Here is a 12,500-nt window from a genome sequence, read left to right as displayed (position 1 = left end):
AAATACATATATATGCATATATATACATTTATATATATACATAGATATACATACATATATATACATATATATATATACATATATACACATATATATACATATATACACATATATATATACATATATACATATATATATACATATATGTATACATATATGTAGACATATATATGCATATATATACATATATATGCATATATATACATATATATATATATATGCATATATATACATATACATATATGCATATATATACATGTATACATATATGCATATATATATATGTATACATATATATGCATATATATATGCATATATATGTATACATATATATATATGCATATATGTATACATATATATATACTTATGTATATACATATATATGCTTATATACATATATATATATACATATATATACTTATGTATATACATATATATGCTTATGTATATACATATTTATATATACATATATATGCTTATATACATATATATATATACATATATATACTTATGTATATACATATATATGCTTATGTATATACACATTTATATATACATATACATACATATATACATACATATATATATATCTATGCATATATATACATATATACATACACATATATATACATATATATACACATATATATATACATATATATACACATGTATATACATATATACCCATATATATACATATATATATACATATATATATATATATATATATATATATATATCAATTGGGGAAACACAAAGCAGGGAGGGAATTCTACATGCAATCAATCTAAGGAAAAAAGCTATTTGAGTAAAAAGCTTTCCGATATCTAGCTGGAGACCTTTAGAATGAAAGGATTAACATTTTTGGATTCCCCTTTTCCTGTCTTTCTTTATTTTGTTTTCTTTGTCTTACATAGATAAATAAAAATCTTGTGATTTGAAATTTAACCATTTCACGTCATGAATTTTTAAATTTGTTGAATGACTAAAATGTGATATATATATATATATATATATATATATATATATATATATATATATATATATATATACATATATATGTTCGTTAATTTTCTATAATGTTCAGCATGTTTGACGTTAGCATTAGTATATCTATCTCTATCTTGAGCACGGTTTCTTCGTTCCTTTTTCGTGAATGTCTTTGAGTTTAAATAATTTATTCTTTTATTTAAAATGAGAACCAATCAATCAGTGTTTCTGCATATTTAATAAAAGTATTTTTTTTTTTTTTAGTTTTTTTTAAATACATTCATTTTCCATAAAAAAGTTCTCCTCTTTTTTACCCCCCCCCATCTCCCTGTTTTTTTTTTTTAAAAAACGATCTTGCCTGGTTTCCTATTTACTTCTTTTCCCTGTTTTTGAAATTTCTACACGTTTTTTTTTTTTATTATCAAAATTTTTTTTTTTTAAACTTTCTTTCCCACGGTATTTGTTAAACATTCTTTTTTTTTATGTGAGATTTCTAACCACGTTTTCTTTCTTAACTTACTTCACCTATTCTAGAATTTTTTTCACTCGTTTTTTTTTTTAATCTTTTTTCACTCGTTTATTTTTAATCTTTTTTTTCACTAGTTTTTTTTTTTTTAATTTTTGTATCACCCATTTAAAAAAAAAAAATTCTTTCCCCGTCCATGAACTTTCTTTCCCCGTTTTTATACTGTCTATTCCCCTATATATATATATATATATATATATATATATATATATATATATATATATATATATATATATATATATACATATATATATATATATATATATATATATATATAAACTTTCTTCATTCGTTTTTTTATACGCTTACCTATGCTTTTTTAAATACTTTATAAACTTTCTTTATTATCTTGATTTTTATCATGCATTTTTAAAGCTGAGGTTATCTTCATTTTGTCTGTGTTTTTTTTTTCTTTAATTTTGTTTCTTGCTGCAGTTTTATTTATTTTCTTTTACGAGATGCTTTTATTAGACTAAACGGTTTTTCAATTTGTTTATTCTTTACGATGTTTGATTTTACATCTTTCTCACGCCATGAGAATATTTCCTTTCTTTCTCTTTAATTTCCACCCTTTCTTTCTTCACGTTTTCTCTTTTCAGTTTTAGATTTTTTGTTAACATTCATTTAAAATCTTATATATTCTTTATATCTTTATGATCCACTTTCTTTGTCATTGCATGTTTTACTCGTGTGGTTACGGATTTTCTACCTCGCTATCCGTCTTTATTCGAGCTAGTCTTTCTTGGTGTTTGTTTTTTAAATCTATCTTATTTCTTTACTGAGTATTTTTCCCATGTAACCTCTTTTTCTAACTGATCGTCTTTCTTTCTGATTCCGAATTCTGGTATAATGTTACTCTTTCTTCAGTTTGTTTTTATTACAGTTCTTTCTGATATTTTTTATTACAGTTCTTTCTGATGTTTTTTATTACAGTTCTTTCTGATATTTTTTATTACAGTTCTTTCTGATATTTTTTATTACAGTTCTTTCTGATATTTTTTATTACAGTTCTTTCTGATATTTTTTATTACAGTTCTTTCTGATATTTTTTATTACAGTTCTTTCTGATATTTTTTATTACAGTTCTTTCTGATATTTTTTATTACAGTTCTTCCTGATATTTTTATTACAGTTCTTTCTGATATTTTTTATTACAGTTCTTTCTGATATTTTTTATTACAGTTCTTTCTGATATTTTTATTACGGTTCTTTCTGATATTTTTTATTACAGTTCTTTCTGATATTTTTTATTACAGTTCTTTCTGATATTTTTTATTACAGTTCTTTCTGATATTTTTGATTACAGTTCTTTCTGATATTTTTTATTACAGTTCTTTCTGATATTTTTTATTACAGTTCTTTCTGATATTTTTTATTGCAGTTCTTTCTGATATTTTTTATTACAGTTCTTTCTGATATTTTTATTACAGTTCTTTCTGATACTTTTTTTTATTACAGTTCTTTCTGATATTTTTATTACAGTTCTTTTTGATATTTTTTATTGCAGTTCTTTCTGATATTTTTTATTACAGTTCTTTCTGATATTTTTTATTACACTTCTTTCTGATATTTTGTGTGTCTGTATTATTACTGTATCCTTTCTTTCTTTTAGATTGCATTTATTTCTTATTTTAATTGTTTCTCTTTATTTGTCCTCTTTTTATCTTTTCTTTCTTATTTCATTTTGTCTGTTATCTCTATTCCTACCTGACATTATATTTTGTTCTCTCATTTATTTGTTTCTTGAGTTTCTATAATATCGACTTTGTATTGTACAATCTTTATGTCTTGTCCTTCATTTTGTTTTGGTTCCTATCATTTTTTTCGCATCGTCTGTTTTCTTACCGTATATTCTTGCCTATCTTTATTCCTAATAGACCGTCTTTCTTGACATTTATCTTACATTGTGTTTATTCATATTTCGTTCTTCATCATCCGTCTTCTTTCCAATGGCTAATTTATTTTTCCTACATCTTTCTTGCGTGCCAATCATTTTTCTCTCCTGCTGTTTAATTTTATTTCTTACGTTCAGTTTTCAATTTTCTTTGACATCATTCTTTCTTGTTGTCCATTTGCATTTGTCGTCCCCAATGTTGACAGCTTCTATATTCCTTTCTTATTTTATTTTCCATCTTTCTTTCTTGTCCTCCATCTTTCTTTCTTGTCCTCCATCTTTATTTCTTGTCCTCCATTTTTCTTTCTTGTCCTGTATCTTTCTTGTCCTCCATCTTTATTTCTTGTCCTCCATTTTTCTTTCTTGTCCTGTATCTTTCTTGTCCTCTATCTTTATTTCTTGTACTCCATTTTTCTTTCTTGTCGTTTATCTTTCTTGTCCTCCATCTTTATTTCTTGTCGTTTATCTTTCTTGTCATCCATCTTTATTTCTTGTCCTGTATCTCTCTTGTCCTCCATCTTTATCTCTTGTCCTCCATCTTTCTTTCTTGTCTTCCATTTTTCTTTCTTGTCTTTTATCTTTCTTGTCCTCCATCTTTATTTCTTGTCGTTTATCTTTCTTGCTCTCCACTTTTTTCTCTTGTCATTCATATTTTTTGTCTTCCATAATACTTTTTGTAATCTATATTATTTCTTTACTGAGTATTTTCCCACGTAACCTGTCTTTCATAATTCTTGAATGCCATCCATCTTTCTCGTTGACTATCTTTCGCATTTTTCAAACGATATTCTGTCCTTATTTATCGTCCGTTTTTTTTTATTGCTATCAATCTTTCTTTTAATGCGCTTGTCTTTCTTTTTTGACATCCCTTCTTCATTTTTTTCTTTCTAGTTTATTATTTTTACAAATCCGCTTTTAATGACCCTTCCCTCTTTTTTATCATACTTTTCTTTTGCTGTTCCACATTACACACATTTTTAAAAAATCAACTTTATTTTAATTTAATTGTCTTAAACATACCTCTTTTGCTGTCGCTAATATCCAATGAAAGAAAGCCTTTTAAAATCATCGAATACTAACTATATCTCCGCCATTTTAAAATTCTTCCTTCCATCTTTTCTTATTCTCACCCCGCTTTCCTCACTCACCATAGAGCGTAACTATTTCAACTTACCAACGTTTCTTCCTCTCATTAAGTCTACCCACTTCCTCATTTTTTATATTCATTTTCGCCCATTATATTTTTGCATCAATTCAATTTACTTATTCTCTGTTCTTGTGTATTTTGAATTAATTGCTTCCAATTTTATCAGTCAGATTTATTTCCCTTTCATAGATTTTTTGTCTGTCGATGGCTGCGTTTTTTTTCTTACTTTTACTCTTTGTTAAGTTTTAAACTAACTTTCAGGTTTTTTAATTCTTTTTTATTTACTCATTTAAACAGTCTGTTGTTCTTTTAATATTCATAAATCTTTGCACCTGATGTACCTTTATTCTTTTCTATGGCTTTCCTGTTTTTCTTCTCCTTCTTTTTCTTTCTCTCAAGTGCATTGAGTTTTATTTTCTTTTTCTTGAAATTTGTTTTCCTTTTTATATATCCATATCTTCTCTTTGCTCTTTCTTTTTCTTTTTCTGTTCTTCTGCTATTTATTGTCGTCCATTTTTATTATATACGATGGTAAGACCCCAGCTTGCGGGCTTTGGGGAGTGTGGAGCCACCCTTTAATTGCCATTGCTCCCAGATCCACTCTGACCCGGAGTGGTAGTACCTGTTAGGGTCCCAACTATGGGTTAAATAGAAACTGACTTGCAAAAAACAAATATATTCTATTAAAAAAAAAAAAAAAATCTTCAAAATCACCGGTTTCGGCATTAAATAACCATGAAAGGGTTGATATGCCGTTAAACAAAAACAATCAACCAAACATTTTTACTTCATCTTATTTAAAAAAAAAAAATCTGTTTTCATTTACTTTGTTTTCCGTTCTCATTTTTTTTCTTTCTTCATTCACGTTTTTTTTCTTTCTGTCTATATTTTTATTTTTCGTTTCTTCTACCATCATATTGTCGTCCATGTTCTATTGATTCTTTTTCCTTATTTCTCCTTCCGTTCTATACTCTTTTTATTTTGCTTTGCAATTTTTACCTTTACGTTTTGTACTGCTTGCTTTATCGTTCTTTCTCCGACCATTCATTCTATCATTGCGACCATAATGTTTTTTTTCCTTTGCTTTTATCTTTTACCATTTTCCCTTTTCTTTATTTATTTCGTAGCTTAGTGGGAGATGCCCTTTTCTCTTCCCTGCAACCTCTCTCCCACAGAAGAGACGTTGCGAGCCTGTCTTTGTTTTATCGTTATTTCCATGGCAAGTGCTCGTCTGAGCTCCAATCTCTCGTCCCCCCCTCGCCAATCTTTCACGAGAAACACCCGTCTAGCTGAAACTAATGTCAATAATTTTCCCCAATCTTTATCTTTGCCTAAATCCAAACGTAGATTCCATGAGCAGAGCTTCTTTCTCTGAAGTGCACGACTGTGGAACTCTCTTCCGTTTGCCTGTTTCCCATCTGACTACAACTTCGATGTCTTCAAGTCCAATATAAACAAATTCCTGACAAACCGCCCTCTTAAGTAAGACACTCTATCAAATCTCCCAAATCTTCAATACCAATGATTACTACAATACTACCTCATTGATTACTGTGCACACAATAACCCTTATCCCTGAGTGGCCTCCGGGCCTTGATAAGTGGTAATCTACATGTAAAAAAAAAAAAATTAATTCCTCGTGTTTAATTCTATCATTTTTCCACCACATTTTTTCCTGCCTTCTCTCGTTTTCGTGTTTGCTTTTTTTTATATGTATTTTGTCAGTTTCAAATCATCCATTTTCATGTTTCGTTTTCTTCTCTGTTTCTTCTTTCTTTGTTTCTATCATAATTGTTTCTTTATTATAGTCTTCTATCAGTCCTTAATCATTCATTAGTTTTTTTTAGCGTATTTTTCTGGATTTCTCTAATCATTCATTATTTCATCATTTTCCTTCTTCGGTTTCCTTTCTTTCTCTCATTCTATTTTTCTTTCTTCTATTTTTCAGTCCTTTTGTCTTGTACTCAATCGTCGTTCTGCACGCCTTTCTTTTCTCTTTTTATTCTTTCTTTCTTTTTTTCTTTACTTTCCTACTTTCGCTTTATATATTATATAATTATTTATGTACTTTTTATATCGACCAAAATTCCCTCTTCTCTTCTCAATCTCGATATATATTTCCTATCTTGTTTTCGCCAATTTATTTTTCAATCAACAATTTCCCCATTAATTTCAAAATCATTTTCCTTTTTGTGATGTCGTTGAGATATATCTCTACTATTGTTTTTGTGTTTTTTACCTTCAAAAATTTCTTTAATGTTCATACCAATCAAATTTAAATTAACTATTCTTGATAATAAAATAAAAACAAATTCTTTCAACAATTTTACAATGTATTGAATTCATCCCCAAAATAAATATATATATTTTAAAACTCTTTTCGCCGGTTTCAATTGCAATTTTTCCTCACATTCTCTTACTTTGTTTATATATGTATGTATGATATATATATATATATATATATATATATATATATATATATATATATATATATATGTGTGTGTGTGTGTGTGTGTGTGTGTATATATATATATATATATGCTTATATATATGTATATATATATGTATATATATATGCATATATGTATATATATATGTATATATATATGTGTGTGTGTGTCTGAGTGTGTGTCTGTGTATTTTAGAGTTATTTATACGTACATAAAAATACGATTTGTGAATTTTTAAATTAGTTAATTATAATTACTATGATTATGCAATTCACTTTCTAACATGGTTAAATATCGATTTATTTCCATTAGTATAGCATTTCTGAATTATATAACTGAAATAAAACATACTATTTTTTATTACTCTTATATGCGTATAATCATTTACAATCATATATATATATACATATGTATATATACATCATTATTAATATTATTATTATTTATATAAACAATTTTATATGGTTGCGACACTGAAGTTGCGAATGTTTCGGACAAATGATCGGTTAAAACCTGGAGTACTCGCCAGGCGACTCATTTGTGTATGTGTGTGAATTCAATAATATAAAGATAAGAAAAAGCCCTACGCAGATCAGTCTACAGTTCGACGACGTTAACCGTCTCCTCTGATATTTAAAAATATTGTTTTTTTTTTAGTTCGATACATTTCTATATATATACATATATATATATACATATATATATATATATATATATATATATATGCGTGTATATATATATATATATATATATAATTATTCAGAATAGTGAAACACAATAAATCCACTGGTGTGCAAATATATATATATATATATATATATATATATATATATATATATATATATATGTATATATATATATATATATATATATATATATATATATATATATAATGTTTGACCATTTATGTTTCTATTGAAAATACGGAAATAACTAAAAGTAAGTCACAGAAAGTTGCAGCTGATAGTTTTTTTATAGGAATCATTCTTGGTAAGAAGAATTACCAGAAAAATTAATTCACACACACACACACACGCTATATAAATATATATATATATATATATATATATATATATATATATATATATATATATATATATATATATATATATATATAATGTCGGGGACAGTAAACAAATAGAGATAATATTTAACGGCAGACGCTGGAATAGTGCTTTACGCTATAAACAATGTATTATAACTTTCCTGTAAAGGCACAATCCTACTTATAGGTTTTTTATAATACTATGTTTATAAATAAATGCAATTTTTTCCCCCATGAACATTAGTGTTGCATGCTTACGCAAGCATCAGTGTAAGAAGGTTATTACTGCCTATTGAAAGGTTCGAACCAAGTCCCTCGATCACTTTTGACTTCACTCTTGCGTTCCTAATCGTAACGGAATAAAATGTTGCTATTTAGTGGAAGGTATTACTTTACGGGAAGATATTGGACACTGTGGCAGTTGATGAGTCGAATGTAAACCAATATAAATTATTAAAATGTTCGTTACTTTCATAGCAAGGATTATAATTTATAGGTAAAAACGTTGGCGTTTTCAGTGGAAAAAATAATTACATTTTGCCAGCCTGAAGAGCTATGATACGACAAAACAGAAACCTGTTGAGGATTATATTTGTCTAATCTAATATCAGTTCACTGGGTGTCTAGAATCAGTATCACTGTGAAAGCGACACATTTTAAAAGAGATATCTTTCGATAAGGCAACCATCGATCTATTAGGTGACGGATCTTAAACAGGTTTTTAGCGGAATCAACTACCAGGGACATAGTTGTGTGTACGACTTTCGTTGCTGGAGTAAATTCACCAATCGATAATAGTGGTTGATTTGCGATTAATAACGTTATTGATTGATTGGAAAAGTACATCAAGGTAAATTATCGACGATTTCTTTGTTCATCATTAGTTTAGTGATTTTTAAACATCATATTTGCTCTACAAGTAACTAGTGTTGGGACGATTAGTCGGAATCGGAACGTTTTAAAATATCGGTATCGGAAATGTTTTGGACTATTTTCCGATGCCAAGAACGATTCCTGTAATTTTTATTTGATTTTGTTTAAAGAAAAAAAAAACTGCTGCTGGTTGTAATGAACGATTTTAAATAAGAGGAAAATATGTAAAGTGCATTTTTACGCTTGAGAAAATATTTTCCCATTTAATATAGATTACGGTAATCTGGAAAAATGATGACTCTTTAGTTAACTAATTAGAGATTTATAAAGAATCGAGATTGATATTCGTATCGGAGTCGGAAAGTTAGAACAGAATCGGCAATTGAATCGGAATCGGGAAACATATTGGATTCGTCCCGTCACTAGCAGTACCTAATCTCTGCAATATTTATCTGTCTCCCACGACAGCAAGGGCGTCAGAAAGCCAGATTGAAGAGATAACTCTTTAGAGGAAGAGCTCTCCGGCATGCAATGAATGCATTTGCAGCCCCATTGGCATTCTCGGTAAGGGCGTCTTAAAATGGAAAAAAAGTCAACATAGAAAAGGCGATTTCAATAATTTTTTGACTTTGGCGGCAGGGGTAATGAACGAAAAATGGCCCGCAAATTAATAGCGATGCGTCGGATTAGGAAATTATTGTGTTTTTTTTTTCACATGTTATCAAGGTAAAAAGGCATTCGAGAATATGGGTTATTAAAACTGTAATATTTCCAGTGAATATATACGGCATAATCGCGTTCACACACCGGTTCAGATCATTGAAGTTAAGCAACGTTGAACCTGGTTAGTACCAGATGAGTGACCATTTGGGAATTCTAGGCGCTGTATGTGCTCTCCGCTCATCTCGGCACTGTTTCCAGTCGTCCTGGATCTCCACTTGTCATTGGTATTCAACAATGTCGACTCAGGAAAGGTATGGTTGGTGATTGCGCAACTCTTGCCACAAAAAATTCACGTGCAAGCACCCTTACAGTGGGTATCCATAGTTTATCAAGACTGAAGGAAGCCATTTTGTATTTCCTGTGAAAAAATGATGAACTCTATATGAGAGTTATAACATTGGACATTGGTATGGATGACAATCAATGCTATGAGCTGAATTGTTGCCATTGGATTTTGTAAAGATCAACTAATCAACAAGAAAAAAATATCGTGATAGTGTATTCACAATACGTGGCGATCCCTTATAAAGAAGCTCAATCGATGGAATTTCCGTTTGCCGCTAAGCACATAAAAGGGGACTTAATTGTTCTACTTAGCAAAACTAATAGAGGGATAAGGCACGTTGGTGGATCGTTTTGGGGCATAATGGAAGAACATGCACTCAGCTAATCCGGGTTCAAAATCCTGTAGATGCTGCATTGTTCAAATACGAACGGATATATCTAGGAACCACAGGAATCTGTAAGTTTTGTACTTAGGTATAATACGGACAGTGTGATCGTCGGGAATATTCCGTACAGGTTGTGTAAATCTTTGGAAGGCATCGAACAAAAGCTTCCATGTTTTGTTGTTTGTTTCACGAAAACTCGAGCCGTACGAAAATTGTGTGTGTGTATATATATATATATATATATATATATATATATGTATATATATATATATATATATATATGTGTGTGTGTGTGTGTGTGTGTGTGTGTGTGTGTGTGTGTGTGTGTGTGTGTGTGTGTACATCCCGCTTGTTTTCTTTTCCTCATAAAGGAAATGTTTCTTTTCCTTAATGTTTCATTGTTAAAGTGTTTTGTATTTTAATAAGTCTGAATAAAGGCTGTTCTTGTGAAAATTTTCAAACGACATATTGTTTGAATTTGTCGAAATGGTCTTGAAACAATTGTATCTAACAATGAAATACACCTTTTGTTGCTATCAACCCATTTATTGAAGTCTTGTTTTTTCTTAAAACAGTATATATATAATTTTCCCCACTCCCTATCTGTGCCTAAATCAAAACGTAGATAACATGAACAAAGCTTCTTTCTTAGAACTGCACGCCTGTGGAACTCTGTTCCGCTTGCCTGTTTCCCTCCCGACTTCAACCTGGATGTCTTCAAGTCCAACACAAACAAATTCCTGATGAACCGCCCTCCCCCCTAAGTAATGACACCTTACCAATTCTCCAATACTATTGCTACACTATCCCTTTGATTACTGTACACCCTTATCCCTGAGTGGCCATATATATATATATATATATATATATATATGCGCAAACGATAGAAAAATAGAGAAAATAAGATATAATTGAATTATTTAATGGACAACATATAATAAAATAGATCAAATAAATTGCTTATAGAACTTCAGCCAAAGGTATATTAAGTACATTTAATTTGAGAGAGCCAATTCTGCAGTACTTTATAAATTTTCTCACACACATACACACACACACACACACACACACACACACATATATATATATATATATATATATATATATATATATATATATATATATATATATATATGAGAGCGAGGGGAGTGAAAGAGAGGGAGTGATAAATTAAAATATACAAGGAGAAATATATATATATATATATATATATATATATATATATATATATATATACTATCTGTCGTACAATACGCTTGAACATTCAGATTGCGTATGTATTATTTTGGAATCAATCCTCCATTGATTATTATATATTACGAGGAATAATTTGCCTGGTGGACTAATTCGCAATAAATAAATAAATAAAAAAAAAATGAAAATGTAGTTCATCAAATTCTATCCGTGTTTGTTTACAATATCATGTCAGCTGATATTTGGTCTTGACGATGAATGCAAGCGAAGAAATTGTTTGCGGCGATTTTAAATGGCACCATCTCATTTTATCGTAAATTGAACTCATTAAAAAAAAATAAAATAGTATACTTGGTCTTGAACAATGGATCATTCGATCTGTAGTCGAATGCTCTATCACTAAGCTATATCTTCAGATTATAATAAAGCATTTTTTTTTAAAGAAGAAATGATTTTCTGAAAATTTATTATCTCCCTTGACCACTGTAACATAAAATATTCCCTTGTAAAAATTATTCTTTTTTTTTTATATATAAGAGAGAAAAGCTATTTTTAATATAAGAATTTTTCGATTTTCGATACTTATCAAATGAATTTCTGTACAGAACATATCCAAGAACACTGCCAGGCATATAAATTAGTTTTGTGTGAAATTTGCAAAATATAGATTTCGAAATGTCTGAGCCTATCAGAAAGGAACTCACACACACACAATGAGAAAGTGACTTTCACACACACGCACACACGCGCACCCCTCCCACACAGATATATATATATATGTGCAATTTCGAACGTATTCGTCAGCGACCTTTTATATTTCAGTGAAACATTATTCTCCTCCCTTTCTTGCCGTGTTTCTTCCTCTCTCCGTTGGTTGATGGGATTCTCAAAACATTGGTATCATACGAACTTCCGGTTTTCATATCAAACGGAGGTTTTAAAAGCCGAACTTATCACTTTGATCCTTTTATCGACAAACGTCACCCT

General features: G+C 29.1%; 1 protein-coding gene across 3 annotated transcripts in view; it reads right to left on the bottom strand.

Moving 5' to 3' along the window:
- Window positions 1-12,500, bottom strand: part of LOC145247917 (innexin unc-9-like) — a 601,649-nt gene that overhangs the window by 199,343 nt on the left and 389,806 nt on the right. The window lies entirely within an intron of this gene.

The sequence above is a fragment of the Euprymna scolopes genome, chromosome 26, assembly GCF_053919585.1.
Source record: "Euprymna scolopes isolate OS-2025 chromosome 26, ASM5391958v1, whole genome shotgun sequence".
NCBI lineage: Eukaryota > Metazoa > Mollusca > Cephalopoda > Sepiida > Sepiolidae > Euprymna > Euprymna scolopes.
This window is presented reverse-complemented; position numbering and strand designations above follow the sequence as displayed.